This window comes from Sebastes umbrosus, chromosome 20 (genome assembly GCF_015220745.1).
Source record: "Sebastes umbrosus isolate fSebUmb1 chromosome 20, fSebUmb1.pri, whole genome shotgun sequence".
Lineage (NCBI taxonomy): Eukaryota > Metazoa > Chordata > Actinopteri > Perciformes > Sebastidae > Sebastes > Sebastes umbrosus.
Genome location: NC_051288.1, coordinates 8,024,433 through 8,043,011, shown reverse-complemented (window position 1 = coordinate 8,043,011; position 18,579 = coordinate 8,024,433). Strand labels below are relative to the sequence as shown.

The following is an 18,579-nucleotide window of genomic DNA, read 5'->3' as shown; positions in this document are numbered from 1 at the left end:
TCATACAACGGTTCATATGATATCTTACTAAAAAGTTATTCCTCCTTTTTCGTTGGTTTTCCTACAAATGTCGAGGAACACGTGTCAATTTATGCTCGTTACGTGCATACAGTCTTCAAAATAAAGACTTCCGTCTTCACAGGAAATAACTTTCTTAGGTTTAGGCAAGAAAGCTAATTTATTAGGCTTAGGAAAAGATCGACTTTGTTAGGATTATGTAACAAAACTACAAAACATCGACTTGGTTAGGATTAGGCAACAAAACTACTTCGCTAGGTTTAGGGAAAGATCGACTTGGTTAGGATTAGGCAACAAAACTACTTAGTTAGGTTTAGGAAAAGATCGACTTGGTTAGGATTAGGCAACAAAACTACTTAGGTTTAAAAAAAGATTGTGGTTTGGCTTAAAATAACGCTATAGTTAACGTTATTTAGGTACGTAACTTATGTGACAAATACAGTAATGTTGACTTCTGGTTTCACACGGGACATGAACGCCGGTCTCCTGGGCGCAAGTCCAGTATTTTTTGACCAACCCATCCACCCCTACCTCCTCCCTATGCAACGTGCACTGCTATTTCCTGGTTTACGATTACGTTAATTACACAGGAATTGATTTCATGGAATATACGCAAATTACAGTGTATTTCTTTTCATAGGTATAGCTATGGACAGTGTATGATACCAGCCCGGCCCTGACATTTTACCTTTTTCTGTAGTTGTGGTCAGGTTTCATTGATTTCAGATGGAATACAAGGCAAGAGCTAGGACTAGGACTATAAGCCCTTATTGGCTTTAAACAGTGGTATAACCTTACAATATATATGTTCATTCCTCATCATCACTTCTGTTATCACATTGCCTTAGATTTCACTGTCCACACCTGATGATACATGATCTCAAGTTAACCGACTGCTATTTTATAGGGTTGGGACGGTACACCTATCTCCCGATTCTGTACTATCAAGATACTTGGGTGCCGATTCTACAAGTATTGCGATACGATATTACGATTTATTGTTAACTTTTTTAACACTAGACCATGGGAAAAAGTTGAATCTTCGGTTTCATACATACGCTCATTCCAACACATTCTCACTCCCAACTCAAATACCGCCGCTTGGTCAGTGCCCTACGGCATTGGAGACCGACGCACGGGGTATCCCTTTTGCGCTACTTTTGGACAGACAAGGGACGTCATGTCCCCCGGTCACGTCATGTCTTGACTAAAGACTGACGTGACAAAATAAGTCAACGTTACTCTTAACAGCGGCCTCCTGGTTGAAAGTCTTGTGTTTGTTTGACCCATCCACCACCCCTTCCGCCCGCCCTGTGCCGACTCTCACACACTATTAATACTACGTCACTTGCCCCGACCGTCAAATGATGCCGCGGGTGGGTTTAGATTAGAGTTAGTTGAAAGCCCAGTTCATCACATACTGTCGCTAAAGGATGCCTCCGTGCGTTGATTTACAATGCCGAGGGGCACTTACCAAATGGTGGTATTTGATGAGTTAGGAGTGAGAACAGGTTGCTCTTCAAGTTGCTCTGACCATCTAATAATGAAGCAGATGGGTTTACATTGGAGTTAATTGAAAGCCCAGTCCATCTCATACAGACGCTTAAGGGTTCCTCGGTGCGTCTGTATCAGATGCACCGAGGGGCACTGACCAAACGTTGGTATTTGACGAGTTGGGAGTGAAAACGCGTTGGACAGAGAGCTGCTTGTATTGCACTGCCTGGTGTGTCATGTAATCCTCTCGTCTTCTCTTAACAAAAGACTGATCATGAGCTCTAAGTTGTGGTCTGTGTCACTGTTGCGTCAGATAGGTCTGCATTGCATCCGCTCTCTGGCTGTCTTATTACTGATTCAGAGGATAGGGTTAGAGGGCGACTGCTGGCTGAATGGAGATATCACACTCTGTCAGAGTTGAAACAGAATATCATATTACTGCTTTAGTCTCCGTCCTCCACACTCTGTTTATCTGCCTCTTTCTTTTTTATGTTAGAAGTTGTTGTTTTTTTATATGTTTTTAGTATTCTAGATGGACTCTCTCGTGTTTACTTGTTAAACACTTTGCAAACTCTAAGTTTATTATGATTTAATAAGTACATTGCAAGGATTGATGCATAAATTGGATAAATAATCTCTGAAGTGATGGATCAGTTGTGACTACTGCTGTATATGCCGTATGTTTACATGCATTCAAGAAACCAGGTTACTTCCAGAAATCCAATTATAAAGGAAATCATATAACACAGTTCAATCGACTGTAAAAACCTGGTTGCTACACAGTCAATTGTTCAGCTGTGGAAACTGTCGATTTTAGACTTCTAGAGCCTATTTAGTATCAGTTTAAGCTTGAGTCTGAAATTGAATATCATTTTGATTAAATGGACGCATCACTACGTGCAAATAATCTTTTCAACCTCCATGTTGTTACAGTGCATCATATGCTCATACAACAGTTTGTATGATATCCTATGAAAAGGTATTTTGTTATTTTTCTTGCATTTTCCTTCAACATTTGGGTTAAAAAAGCTACGGAGGTGGCGTTACTTAAGTACAGAAGTTAGGTCACAAATAGGTAAACGTTTGGGTTAAAATAAGTACGCTAGTGGTGTTACGGAAGTATGGACGTTGCGTGACAAATAAGTCAACGTTTGGGTTAAAATAACTACGGAAGTGGCGTAACTTAAGTACTGAAGTTACGTAATCAATAAATCAACGTTGACTTCTGGTTTCACATGGGACACAAACACCAGTCTCCTGGTTGAAATTCCTGTGTTTTTTTACCCACCCACCCATCCACCCCAACCTCCTCCTACGCAGACTTTATTGCTCGTTATACTAGGCCTACGTCACCTGTCCTGGCTCACGATTATGTGAATTAAATACAAATTGATTACATGGGTTGTACACGGATTATAGTGCATTACTTTTCGTAGGTATAGCTACGAACAGTGTATGAGAACAGCCTGTACAGGTTTCTTGAATCCCCTAACCCAGGGGTCTCTAATCTTTTTCCTCTAAGAGCTAATTTGACAAAATAAAAGTGGTCCAACCCTAAGTATGTACACACATACAGTATAGTACATTATTTAACATATACAGTATGTTCATATACGGCCAAATTTTCAGATAAGAAACCGCCCCCTTGGTTTTTCTAGTTTGGTGTGAATGGGAGCAAACCCCTGCAGCCAGGTTCTAACAACCAGAGGAGTTACAGCAGCACATTAATGCCCATGGTTTTGGACTTGCTCAGGTGTCCATATATTTTGGCCAAGTAGTGTAGGAACCTTATATGAAAAAGAAGCAAAAAACAACATCCATATAACACACTGACAGTGTGATTCATAGCTGTGTAATTTGAGCTCATCAATTATGAAAAGTAAGTAAACACTGCATATTTCAGTTTTAGGCTGCAACTCCATCGACTAGTCCTGTAATTATAGTATATCAAGCATATATACAGCAAGGATTACAGTGTTTGATATCTAACACATACCATTGTTGTGCTCAAGCAGTCCTATGCACACTAGAGTAATATAACCGACACTATCTTTAGAGGGGAGATGTGTTTATTTTATTTCATTTTTTCTGCTGAGTGTCATCATCCCTGGAGCCGGCTGTCATCTCCGGCTGTGAGAGCAGCGACTTCCTCGCCGGATCGGCTCCTGTTTTGATTAGCATGCTAATGCTGGAGTCACATTTCCACCATGGAGAATAGAGGGATCTCTCAGGATTTGTCACCCCAGAGTGTTGTGAGCCTCTAGCGGTCGTGTTGGGCGGTGATACGTGTCACTTCTGATGGAGGAAAAGTTCCCTGAATATCCACACACAGTAGGCTATGTACAGTACAATGTACACATACATGTACATGCACTCACAGATCAGAATGAGGTGTTTCCATTGTGTATGACACTCAGGTACTCGAACAGACTTGTTAAACTTTTGCTTATAAAATAAAAGGCGTTAATTATTGATGGATCCAGAAAAGAAAAATCAAAATATCAGGACTGATATAAAGAACTATGCATCATTTCAACAAAATACGCAACCCAGTCGCACAGCAGTTTGTGAAATAGTCACGAAATTGAATCTATTGAATCGTGTACATATACACAAATTTCTCATTTTTTTCATGATGGTCTGCACAAAATCAATTCATATGTAATCCACGTATCTATGAACTGGGAAGTATAAAGAGCGGAGAAGCACTTCCTGAGTTATTTTAACCCAAACCGCAATCTCCAAAGTTTGTTGCCTAAGCCTAACCAAGTCGATCTTCTCCTAAATCTAACTAAGTAGTTTGTTGCCTAAACCTAACCAAGTTGATCTTTTCCTAAACCTAACTAAGTAGTTTTGTTGCCATAGCCTAATGAAGTCAGTCTATTCCTAAGCCTTACTACGTAGTTTGTTGCCTAAACCTAACCGAGTCAATCTATTCCTAAACCTAACTAAGTAGTTTGTTGCCTTAACCTAACCAAGTCGATCTTTTCCTAAACCTTACTAAGTAGTTGTGTTGCCTCAGCCTAACCAAGTTGATCTTTCCGAAGCCCAATTAAGTAGTTTGTTGCATAAGCCTAACCAAGTCAATCTATTCCTAAACCTAACTAAGTAGTTTGTTGCCTAAGCCTGACCAAGTCAATCTATTCCTAAACCTAACTAAGTAGTTTGTTGCCTAAACCTAGCCAAGTTGATCTATTCCTAATTCTAACTAAGTAGTTTTGGTTAGTGAAACCAGATAACAAAAAGATATCCTGAGTCTGTTGAACTTGCTTGGTAGTACAGGCCTCAGGTGTATTCTTCTTCTGAATTGACACTGATCCTCCCTGCTATTTTCCTCAAGTACTCACATTAAGCTTAACAACCATGATAGGTTAATGGGAGAATGAACGAACAGAGACTGACTTTGAGGTGTGCGCCGACTTATGTTTACGTATAAAGGGGGGAGGGGAAAAAGCACTTAATAAAAGGATTATCTGAGCAGACACTTTAAGGTGCTCTGTGTGTCATTGTGACACTCACAAAACTATCTGCTCTTACGCTGTCAGGCTATCACACAAGAGGATTGATCTGAGCCACCTTTAATGGAAGGAGAGAAACACATTGAGAGGCTGGAAAGGCAGGCTATAAGGTTAGAGTTTGAATTCTGACATTTAATACACACTGAAGCAAATGAAGTCCAAATATTCAGAATGACATTCTTTGGCTAAGGTATTATAAAGAAAGAATAAGGACAAATATTCAGAGTTTTATATATTTATAATAACATTTTGTTCTGATGTCTAGTATTTCACCACGATAGTCAATTCCTAGTGAACCTGCAGATGGTAAATAACAGAAAAATGTCCACAAGATGGTACACTTACAGATAGAGAATTTACATAACTAAAATACAACATCACCTAAAGTGGTCCTGCATTAACCTCTTAAGCCCTAGGGTGATGGAAGGTGTGGTTTGCCTAGACAGACAATCAAAATAAATCAAGAATAGCTCCACAACTACCAGGTCTATATGCATGATCTTGGTCTCTATGGATAGGTAAGACCTCAGAGAATTCACCCCAGTGTAAGTAACATTGTGATTGTTATTATACCTGAGTAAATTGCGATGAACCAAAGGAAATGTTAACATTTTTAACCTTGCCTAAAATGTTTTCTAGATTAAACAGTGGATAACACCATTATAGCAATGATGCCATGCACAGAGATGCCACTGAATTCATTCAGCAACTCTTTGACAACAACTGTGCCAAAGCAGATGTAAAAAACACAAAGCACATAGATTCTACAATGGTTTTAGTGAGGATAGAACCAGGCAGACTCTCCATTTGGAGTGTGCCAAATGGGTTTTTCTACCTCTTGAAAGGGAATCTGGCTATAAAATACTACTGATATCCACTACAGGAGGCTATGTGCACACAATGGAGCCTTTGGCCATGACATTTACCCTATGCATCATCACATTCTACCGTTGTGCGCAGTACAAAATCAATCAAAAACAGCTAAATTGTATAATTTTGACTCCAAATGGAGTAGTTTTGTTATAAAAATGAAATAGCTTGTCTTGAAGGAGGTTAAATAATGCTCCAAATTAGAAAAACTGGCATGGCCATTTTAAAAAGGGGTCCCATGACCTATAACCTCAAGATATGTAAATAAAAATGAGTTCTATGGGTACCCACGAGTCTCCCCTTTACAGACATGCCCACTTTATGATAATTACATGCAGTTTGGGGTAAGTCATAGTCAAGTCAGCACAATGAAACACTGACAGCTGTTGTTGCCTGTTGGGCTGCAGTTTGCCTTGTTATGATTTGAGCATATTTTTTATGCTAAATGCAGTACCTGTGAGGGTTTCTGGAAAATATTTGTCATTGTTTTGTGTTGGTAATTGATTTCCAATAATAAATATATACATACATTTGCATAAAGAAGCATATTTGCCCACTCCCATGTTGATAAGAGTATTAAATACTTAACAAATCTGCCTTTAAGGTACATTTTGAACAGATAAAAAATGTGTGATTAATTTGCGATTAACTAATGGACAATTACGCGATTAATCAACATTTTTTAATCGATTGACAGCCCTATTTATTTTGTTATTATAATCTCCCTCGAAGATTTCTCTTCTCCATTCCGGCTCTGTGAATGAGTGGGGTCTAGGGGGATATGAAGAATGGGTGGGGGTCAGAATGAGAGTGTGGAGGTGGAGGGAGAAAGTGGGAAGATAAAAAGACGGATGAATGAATAAATTAAATATGAAAGAAAGAAGTGTGAGTGAGAACGTAAGAGGAGCGTACCTGAAGAAATGAGAGGAAGGGATTTAAGCTATTGTACATTTATGTATTAAAGGTGCATCACTGTGGTGCCTCACTGAAAAATACACAAAAAATAACAAAAAAAAGTCTAGACACATTGACTGGAGCTATCAAAAGGTGTCCTGGGAACTATAGGAAATTGCAAATTGATGGAGAAAAGGTATGTTAAAAAGTGTATTCTAGCAGTGTCAGTGTATCCAAGGGTAGATTTCTTCATTTACACCTATATATTGAACCCACACTAATCGAGTGCTTGAGGAAAGAGAACCGTATCTTCTGTCTATAAGTCTCCTTAAAACTCAAAGCACTTCCAGTAGTAGCAGTGACTAGAAACTAACTTGACAGAAGACGTTACATCTGCTGATGTGATGGGGAGTTCTCAGCAAATGACAGGCCAAAGCGACTTGGCTGCCTCAGATCAATAGAGATCCCAATCTCCATTTCGACGCGCTGATGACAAGAGTGATAAGTATCATCTTTAAAGCGAACCTGCCGTCTTCATAGACCCTCAACATGAAAATTGATAAGGCCCGCAGGCTGTTCTCCTTGGATAAACCCCTTGCAGTTGATAAAATAGACACAGTGGTCTTAAAGGATTTATCTTGGTGTTCCTCCCTCACAATGACACGTCTGAAGTGAAATGAACATCTCCTTTATTTCCCCTCCGCCTCTGCGCAGTTTGGAGAGTAATCGCTCCCATGAAACGAAAACAAAAGCAAACAGATCTATTTCCTGCGGATGTCGCCGCCGTGATACCTGTCTGCTTTGCTGACAGCCAGATGATTAGACGACTTCAGAGGGAGCTCTCATTTTCACAAAACAGCACCCTCCGCATTCTCAAATATCCTTGAGCACACAGGCAGAGCCGACATGCCCATGCTCAGCTAACAAGTTATTCAGAGGGCTTCATCTGGAACAGTATCCAGGGGAGATTTTTTTTGTTGTGTAGTGTAGTCACATCCACAGGGAGTTCTTTGTTGTTCTGTCTCTGGAGATTGTTTCTGATCATGGAAGAAAGATGGGCAACCGAGTGTTTTGATGTTTTTAAATTGTGAAAGTTGTGTTAAGTTTGTGAAATGGTTAATCCATTTGATTTGTGTACATAGATGCCAATTTCGCTTCTTGTTTGTGACACAGAGCACGGCTTTCAACAACGTATTTTTCGTTTGTTTTCCTACGAATGTCAAGCAACACGTGATGCACGTGTCAATTTCTGCCCCAGCCTTTTCCAAATAAAACTACTTAGTTAGGTTTAGGAATTGTTTCACTTGTTTTGGCTTAGCCAACAAAACTACTAAGTTAAGTTTAGGGAAAGATCACAGTTTGGGTTAAAATAATTCCGGAAGTGGCGTAAGTTAAGTACAGAAGTTACGTGACAAAAACTACTTATTTAGGTTTAAGAATAGATCGACCTGGTTAGGCTTAGGCAAAAAAAAACTCCTCAGTTAGGTTTAGGAATAGAACGACTGAGTCAGGCTTAGGAAAAGATCGACTTGGTTAGGCTCAGCCAACAAAACTACTTGAGTTTAGGAATAAATTGACTTGGTTGGGCTTAGGCAAGAAACTACTCAGTTAGACTTAAGAAAAGGTTGACCTGGTTAGGCTCAGGCAACAAAACTACTTAGTTAGGTTTAGAAAGAGATCAACTGAGTTAGGTTTAGGCAACAAACTACTGTTTGATTTAGGAAAAGACTGATTTGGTTAGACTTAGGTAACAAACTACTTCGTTTAGTTTAGGAATAGATCAACTTTGTTAGGCTTAGGCAACACAAATACTTAGTTAGCTTTAGGAAAGGATCGCGGTTTGGGTTAAATAACTCCGGAAGTGCTGTAGTTTAAGTACAGAAGTTACATGACAAGTAAATCAATTTTGACTTGTGGTTAGACCATGGTAGACCATGCACTATAGATTGTTTAAATAGGGCCCTATGGCACGGTGGTCTGAAAGAAGTGAGAGAACCAGGCAGTAACATAATGTTTAACTGTGTGTAGATTATAGAAATCTCTGTGATACCCAGGTCATAGGGCATAAGTGAGCCTTCTCTTCCGGGTATAATAACCTATCCACACGTTAGGAGAGGGTATCTGCAAAGAACCACTACAGAACCATTCCTTTAAGGATAGCTCACTGCTATGATGAACATTATACTACAGCCTGTCACACATCTTTCAGTACAGCAGTCCGAACTAGTGTTTACTTTTTCTCTGCTTTATCTTTATGTCCTCCCCTCGCCTCATGTGTAATTCATGGATTAACAGTCAAATCGGGCTTGAACACTGTCTTATTTATACATTTGCCATTTATAAATCTGTGCTTTCATGTAATGGGTATAACGATTAGAAAAAACAGATGCTTTGGTATAGTGTGAGTGAAATGTAGAGTTATACATAGAGTTAGTATGCAACTATGGTTCAATGAATTCTCGATGAGCACCAGATGTATTATCTAGGCATAAACATGGCTGAAAGATGTTGGTGTAGAGAGTCAGGGGATACACAACCAGCATTTATCATTTTTGTAGGTTTTGTTCCTTCATTAAATCCTTGAGCAAGGGGAATAGTCTAGATTGGTGGTTAGTCTATAATTTGTTAATGCTAAGCACTAAATTGTCAATAAACATTACCATTCATACATAACAATTAGTGCAACATTTAGAAAGTTTGCTGCAGCATGTCAACCTTTTTTTGTTTTTATGTCTGCCCTATCCAGGCAGTGATTGGTCAACATTGACAAGGGGCAGTGAAGAGAAGTTGTACATGTTTCAATAAAAGGTGGTAAGGTTCTCTTTAAAAGATATACTATGCCGGATTTACTAATAAATTGGATTAATCGCAATTAAATATTGTAATCAATTGACAGCCCTAGTTAATTTGTCTTTCAAGAATTCCATTGTCTCACTTTAAACCATCACGGGTTTAATCAGAGCAGAAAAAGAGTGATTTATATGCAGCTCACTCCTCCTTCCTTGCAAATGTATTCTATAAGAATATATGAATGGCCACAAAAAAAAACACTCACAACATCAAAAACAAGAATTTTACCATTATGTGTCCATGATAATATAGAACAAGGTCTTTGCGTATCTGAGAGTTATTTCCTCTTCGCTCTCCTCAACTGCAAATGAGCTGCAAATGAGCTGCACACTCATTTCACAATGTGTCTGCTGGTTTTCATGAAAAGCATTGATGGTGCTGGCAGTGTTAGCGCCAGCGGCGAGGTCATACAAATGAATTCATTCCATCACCTGCAACTTTATTAACTGACTTTTCCTGTTTCTTTTCATTTTCTAAACTTGTGCACCTGCTGGCTTTCACCTCCGTGCCACGTCTCTCTCTCTCTGAGGCTGCAATGAACCTGCTCCATTAAAGTTTCATTCAAGTAAAATCAAATTGTTTTTGTGGACGTGGTTCACCAACAGTATCATGGAATGGTTTTCCAAAGAGGTACGAATTGGGGTCAAGCATGAACCCTGCTGGTTTTGCTTACTAATTCTGAGCTTTATATTTATTCATTCATTCAAGTACTCTGGGCATTTCATTTTCCCAGACACAGTAGCAAGCCCGTTCGACCAGCCCGTTCGCATGAAAAAGGCGTACAAATGCCACTATAATGCGCAAGGCATTTAGCATGCAATAAGTACACCTTTCTTGATTTCGTCATGTCATTTGTACGCCATGTATCCTGTACTGACTGCAATGTAAACACATCTGTGTATAAATGCTACAGTTAGAGTTAGTGACTGGACTTTCAACCAGGACACCGACAAACACCGGACTTTGAAACAAGAAACCTAAAAACACCGGACTTTGAACCAAGAACCCGACAAAAAACGGACTTTTAAACAAGAAACCGGACTTCGTACCAAACCGAGACCGGTCCGAGACTGTTGTTTTGTTTTATAAGTTAAGTTTGTGACGTGTTTTCTGTAGTTATGTAACATTGTTTCTGTACTTGTTTTACTTAGTCTTACATATTTTAAGCCAAAATATGATGTTTTCCCTTACTTTAAGTGGTTTTCTTGCCTGAACCTAAGTTAGTGGTTTTGTTGCCTAAAACTTTGGACGTGGCGTACAAATGACACATGAAAATGCTAAATGTGTACTAATAACATACTAAATGTTTGTGTATTGTTGTGGTATTTACCTGCCTTCCCGTGAGAACGGGATGGAAAGACTGGCATTAAAAAAAAGTAAAAAAGGTTATTCCAGCAGCAACTCTTGTTGCCTTATCCATTGTGAGGCAGATGGCGAGAGATTTAAAATCAGTATCATGAGAGGACGACAAGGTAGGAGGAACAGAAGGACAGAAATAGTCTATTGAGGTTTGACAAATAAAAGCATTCTCATACTGTTTAACAAAGTCAAACAAAAGTGAGAGCGGCTATGGAAGTTAAACAAATAGACGTTTAAACAAGGCAAGGGAAGGAGGACATGCAGAGGTTGATGAACAGGAAGTGAGAGAGAGAGAGAGATGGTGAAAGGAATGCTCAAAAGAACAGGCTGGAGAGCTTGAAGAAATGAAAAATAAGGGGGAAAAGGGAGGAGATGGAGGTGGTGTAGCATGGCAGGGGATGACAGGATGAATTAGGTTCAGAAGGAGAATAGTAAGAGGTCACATTTCAAACCTATTCACCCACAAGACATGCGACACATGGTTGTGTCATACTGCCTCAGCTTCTCACATTAATTGCCCACTCTACAGCTGCTGAGCAAACAGGAAAGTTCCTGGAGTGGATACAAGGAACATGTTTGATTAAACTGATGCAATTTGATTCAAGGGCACCATTTGTAGAGGGAGTCTTTGAATTCTGTTTATTACATGAAGAAATCCTTGTGTTTATTGTAAGACTGAACTTTTCAAGCCTTCAAGGACCAGTATTCCATCATTTTCTTACTTGCCTCTTGTGGTATGTAGCCAGTCAGATAGTTTTGCTTTTATTTGTCCAGGTTTTGAGATAAACCCCTGACATTTCTGCCTTCAACCCAATAAATGGAGGGAAATATCATTTTTTTTAGTTCTCACAGCATAAAACTAGAATTACTTGTGTTGTATGCCTCCACCAACCAGTTCAGTTGCAGTTTACAGCCATGTCTGTCCATACTGTCATCACTTCATCATTTTATCCTATTAGACATTTGTGTGAAATTGTCATAATTAGCATATGAATCCTTGAGTTATGTCCAAAAACGTGTTTTGTGATGTCACAGTGATTTTGACCTTTTGACCACCAAAATCGAATCAGTTAATCCTCGAGTCCAAGTGGACGTTTGTTCCAAATTTGTAGAAATTCCCTCCAGGCTTTTCTGAGATATCAAGTTCACAAGAATGGGACGGACATGAGGTCGCAGTGACCTTTGACCACCAAATTCTAATCAGTTCATCATTGAGTCCGAGTGGACGTTTGTGCCAAATTTGAAGAAATTCTCCCAAGCCGTTCCTGAGATATCACGTTCAAAAGAATGGTACGGAGATGAGGTCACAATGACCTTTGACCACCAATGTCTAATCAGTTCATTGGATGGACGGACAACTTGAAAACATAATGCCTCCGGCCACGGATGTTGCCATTGTCCAGTTGCTTTGGATAATCAACAGAGGTCACTGTGAACAGTTTATATTTCTAGAAAGTAATTCCAATGAAAATTTGAAATGTTTGTGTGTGGGTTAAATTGACCTGCACTGTTTAAACACACTCACAAACAGGCTGATCATTAATCTTTATGTTAAAAGGTCTACTCCATCTGCGTTATTTGCCAGGTTTTTCAAAAGGAAACGCCCACTCAACCGTTAGCAAAAAGAAGTGACGTAGGTTACCAAAGTATGCTAATCAATAAGGTTATGATTAATGTGAACGCTAGCACTAGCTGAGTCAACGTTAGCTGTGCTAAGTTTGGAAATTACTGAAAGGGTTTGGATTTTTTGAAGTGGGGTTGTATGTATTCTCCTGTGTTCTGCAAGTTAATACTACTGTCTTACGGCCGTCAGACGACCCCACTAATTTCAGATGCATTTTATTCTGGAACCAGGGCTGTGTTATCACCATTAATTCTAGTTAGCTAGCTATCATTAGTAGAAGCCAACCTGTTAGCTTATGGTGACCATATTTTCAAACCCCAAACCTTCAATGTTCATGCAAGCACTATAGGCATTGTCATCAGGATGGGGGACAAGTATCTCAGCCCCATGGACAGCGCCTCAGCAGATTTGTCAGAAGTTTTGTCTCCCAAAATCCATCAAAACATAGTTTATTAGAAAACTACACAATATTATCACCAGTAAAACACAAGGAATGCATTGACGTAATATAAAATATTTATTTATTGTCAGATACCTTTTAAAACTAAGCACAACATTGGCCTATTTGACAGCGTGCACAAGCTCTTCTATATCTTTTATAACTACATTTCCACTATGCACAGCCAGAAATGTAGCCTTGCTCTTGCAGTGTGTGCAGAACACATCATTTGTGTTGCTTGGTACTTTACAAAGGAAGGAGTAAACCTCCTGGAGCTCTTTAGAAAACACTGACTTTCTCTTCGGCATGACAGCTAACCGTTAGCGTACTGACAGGTTCTGTCAGAAAGAGCGGTAAGCGTCATAGCAACAGCCTTGACAATAACACATTGATTGATTGGTCACCTTACGTTAGCTTGCCCGAGGTGGGTGTGGGTCTGGTTTAATCATTGTTTAACTAACGTTACATACATTTTTACCCTTTTAAAAATGTTTCCAAAAATTGAAAGAATGTTTTTCTGCCCTTTCATATTTACTAGTCAACAGTTATATACTGAGAAAATAAATAATGTAACTGTGCGGCTTGAAGGCTACAGGCAGCTACCGGCAACTTCTAAGGTGGAATGTTTCAGCCCAAGTGCACAGCGGTTCATGAAATACTGATGAAATTTAATGTATTGATTTGTGTACATAAACACGAATTTCAAATTTTTTTCATGATCGTCAGCTCAAAATTAATTTGTATGTAATCCACGTAATTGTGAACCAGAAAGTATACGGAGGAGGTCGGGGTGGATGGTTGAGTCAACAAACACAGGACTTTCACCCAGGAGACCGCTGTTTGTGTCCCGTGTGAAACCACAAGTCAAAGTTGATTTATCCGTCACGTAACTTCCATACTTAAGTTACGGCACTTCTGGTGTTATTTGAACCCAAACCACGATCTGTTCCTAAGCCAAACTAAGTAGTTTTGTTGCCTAAGCCTAACCAAGTCAATCTATTCATAAACCTAACTAAGTAGTTTTATTTTGAAAAGACTGGAGCTAAAATTGACACGTTCATCACGTGTTGCTGGACATTCGTAGGGAAACACACCGCTGCGAATCAATCAACACACCTTAAATGTCAATATAACAACTTAACATAACGAAGCATTGTTCCGGTGCGCTCAGGCAACACTATGCCTGTGAAGATAAATGTGAGGATAGAAAACACTTCACTTGACTGTTTGCCATACCTGTAATCATCATGTGGATGTGGATATAATCAGTACTAGGGTCCATTAAAAGTGCACATTATTCACAAAATCCAATAAATGTACCTGCCAGTTTGAAAACTTTTGTAGCAGAAATAACTGTTTATTATTTGCTTATCAGGCTGATCAGGTGTGCATCATGTGTGTTAGATACAGCTAATACAGCTCGGGCAAACAGTTTGTGTAGAAAGCAGCCAGGGTTTGTTTGTGTTCGGCCACACGGGGAGGCGGCTGTGGCCCGATCGTGCTTCCACCTTTTCCCTCTTTATTTTGTTCGCTGCCTGACTGGGCACACCTGCAGGTTTGCCAAGCTGCACTGCTGAGAGCTGTTTTAGTTCTGCTGCCTGTGTGTGTGTGTGTGTACAGTGTGTGTAGGGGGGTTTGTGTGCAGCATGGTGTCCACTGTCTATCTTGTTTCCAGCTAAGCTTCAGCAGAACACGCCAGCTCGGTACAACATTGTGTAACAGAACAATAATTTGGCTCAGGTGACGGTTGTGTACAGTACTTGTGTGTGTGTTTGTGTGCATTCACTGAGCACAGATTGCTGTGACATAACACGATTTTTACAGTTGACAGAGCACAAATTGGGGTGAAATCTCTGGCTTCACTGTAATTTTATGCACTTGCGAAATGGAAACACAAGCACACAGGGTACAGCTCAACATTTGGGCAGACAGGTAGACTCCTCTCTCTCTCTCCATTGTCCTTATAGTTGCATAAATTGGTGTCTGCAGCAGCATCTCTGCCCGTTCCCCCTGTCAGTTTTCCTCCTTGCATTGGCCACTCTTCACATCAGCGCTCATGAGTCAAACGGGCGCATCAGAATGGCAGACAGCTGACGAATAGACATTCAGTTAGGGGGCAATGTTGACGGTGGCTGTTGACGTGGCAGCTGTGCCCATTGTGGGCTGATTTTTAAGGGATGTGATCAAACGTTAAAATGAAAGCAGCAACCTCACAAATAACTTTATTTAATTACCGGTTTGCCAAAAAAAGCTGACGGGAAAAGTTGGGTCAGATCGGAGCGATTAGAGATTCATCATAGTTGGCTGAGCGTGAAATAGTTGCACGGTGTTGGAATGGGTGTGCTATGTGTGTGTGTGTGTGTGTGTGTGTGTGTGTGTGTGTGTGTGTGTAGCCTGGATCAGGACCAAACACAGCCTCCCAGTTGACCTTCAGGGTAATCTATGCCAGTTAACTGCGCAAATAGCATAGCAACCATTTCATTTTTAATGAGGCAAGTAGCACCCGTCACCCCCCCGAGAACATATCAGCTCAGGCACCAGATGGCATTGTAAGGCTGGTAAGACATCACTTGACCAAAATAGTAATTAAGCAAAGTATTCCTCAGTGTTTCTCAAAGTCTTCACACCTCTCTGATCTACTAGGAGATGTCACAGCTTTATAGAAGGGTTGCCAGGTACTGTCGCGAGGGCCTGACCATTTTATCTAAAACATTTTGGCTACTGCATAGATATCTACGGAAGCCATGAAAGGCAAGTGAGATTTTTTTTTTTTCTGGTGATCCATTTTCTCAGTCTGATCCAAAATATTTTCTCTCGTGTGTTTATGACTTAAGAACAGGTGGAAATAAATGTTTTGCCAGGATAATCTTTTCTTTTCTCTGTGAAACAGGTGGAAAATACATTTCCCTCAAAATGTAACTGAGAATGCAGTTTAGTTGTATGGGAATGTAATTTTGTTGGAGACAGGGTTGTCAAACAAGATAATAACGCATTAATGCATATTTCGTTTTAACACCACTAATTTCTTTAATGCATTAATCAATCTTTCTGAGGTTGTAGTGGGCTAAATGGATTCCACTAGAAAACCTAAGGAATCCATTGGTACCAACCATGTCATACTAGCTTGTCTTGAAGGAGGTTAAATAATGCTCCTAACTTGCGCTAAATTTTGGCGAGGAAAAACTGTCATGGCCATTTTCAAAGGGGTTCCTTGACCTCTGACCTCAAGATATGTGAAGGAAAATGGGTTCTATGGGTACCCACGGGTCTCCTCTTTATAGACATGCCCACTTTATGATAATCATATGCAGTTTGGGGCAAGTCATAGTCAAGTCAGCACACTGACACACTGACAGCTGTTGTTGTCTAATGGGCTGCAGTTGGTCATGTTATGATTTGAGCATATTTTTTATGCTAAATGCAGTACCTGTGAGGGTTTCTGGACAATATTTGTCATTTTTTTGTATTGTTAATTGATTTCCAGTGATAAATACATACATACATTTGCATAAAGCAGCATATTTGCCACTCCCATGTTGATAAGAGTATTAAATACTTGCCAAATCTCCCTTTAAGGTACAAACTATGTGCAATTAATCATGGACAATCATGCAATTAATCGTGATTAAATATATTAATCGATTGACTGCCCTAACACATACTTATTTTGAGCCAAACCATAATGTTTTGTCAAGTAGTTTTGTTACGTTTTAACATTTACAATGTTAACCATGTGTTTAAAACTGTCTAAAACTGCAACCATAATCTGGGAGATAATACGTTTCCCTCAAAACATAAGTGAGAATGCAGCTTCATTATATGGGAATGTAATTTTGTAGGAGACATGGTTGTTTTGTCAAAACACATTTGCTGTTGCAAATTAGTGGTATATGTACAGTATGTATATGTATGTGTACTGTATGTATGCACATGCAACAGGTGTTTTTTGAACAGGAACCCAGCCTTCCATGAAATAGTATTCTCTTTCTGCGCCTCTTATTTGCATCTAAATCCGACGCTCTGTTCATCTCTATGAGAAGAGGTCTGGTCCTGCATATCAAACTCTTGTCCATCATGCCTACGTATGTCCTCGTCAGGCATTGTATACACAAGCACTTCCGACATTCAGCTGCAAACACAAAATTCTGTTTGTAACTGTTAAGTGAATCCACTCCTGCAGTGAGGGCGGGGTACAGTATATATCCTCCACCATACACCCAGCAGGATAATCAATAGCTGCAGGGGGATGCCTCTTACAGTATCACACATGCATATACTACACCCCTCCTTCCTCCATACAGCTATATTAGCATTGATTCAGCATGTTTTCAGGTCATATTTATCAGGAAAGCTGGCACCAGACCCACTTTACCCTGCCTCATGTGTGGAACCTATTTCCATCAAGACCCATTTAAGAGAGCCGGGAGCCCCCAGAGGGAATGGCAACACTTCTGCTGACACTGTGATACCATGCGACTCCTAGCTCTGTTATTGAGGCTACTACGCTCCGTCTTGGCACCACTCGCTATTTATACACCTTTCATCTGTAATGAAAAAAAGGGACGGTGCAGAAAACGGATATTCTCGCTGTTGCATGTGGAATTCTCACATGTCGAGGTGGCCTCTTACTGGAAGTCATGTGGATAATGGGTGGTATAGAATCACAACTCACAAATATGATCATTGGATTTTCCAATAGTTTACTTGAAACATGAACTGCTGTATTAGATGTAATGTTGTAGCAATACTGTTCAAGTAGTCTAAAAACTAAAGGTACCGTCATGTCATAAAGGACCCCAACGTGTTGAATATTAAATGAATAAAAAAGACATAATGAAATAAATAATCACAGGAGTAAATTGTGTTAAATACATATGAGCCAGGGCTGTGCAGTGGTTAGCACTGTTGCCATACAGCAAGAGGGCTGCAGGTTCGAACCTGGCTTGGGGCCCTTCTGTGTGATTTTGCATGTTCTCCCCGTGTTTGGGTTTTCTCCGGGTACTCAGGTTTCCTCCCACAGTCCAAAGTCATGCAGGTTAGGTTAACTGTTGACTCTAAATTGCCTGTAGGTGTGAATGTGAGCGTGAATGGTTGTCTGTCTCTATGTGTCAGCCCTGTGATAGTCTGGCGACCTGTCCAGGGTGTATCCCGCCGCTTTCAAAGGGGTCCCTTGACCTCTGACCTCAGGATATGTGAATGAAAATGGGTTCTATGGGTACCCACGAGTCTCGCCTTTACAGACATGCCCACTTTATGATAATCACATGCAGTTTGGGGCAAGTCATAGTCAAGTCAGCACACTGACACACTGACAGCTGTTGTTGCCTGTAGGCATATTTTTTATGCTAAATGCAGTACCTTTGAGGGTTTCTGGACAATACATGTCATTGTTTCTTGTTGTTAATTGATTTCCAATAATAAATATATACAAACATTTGCATAAAGCAGCATATTTGCCCACACTTATGTTGATAATAGTATTAAATACTTGACAAATCTCCCTTTAAGGTACA

General features: G+C 39.9%; 1 long non-coding RNA gene across 1 annotated transcript; it reads right to left on the bottom strand.

Annotated features, from left to right (window-relative positions):
• Nucleotides 1-10,738: 10,738 nt before the first annotated feature.
• Nucleotides 10,739-16,753, bottom strand: LOC119479905. The gene is made up of 3 exons (XR_005204773.1): nt 16,723-16,753; nt 13,980-13,981; nt 10,739-10,796 (listed from the first exon to the last, which is right to left on the bottom strand). It is a non-coding gene; the product is annotated as an uncharacterized LOC119479905 (long non-coding RNA).
• Between the last annotated feature and the right edge of the window lie 1,826 nt (nt 16,754-18,579).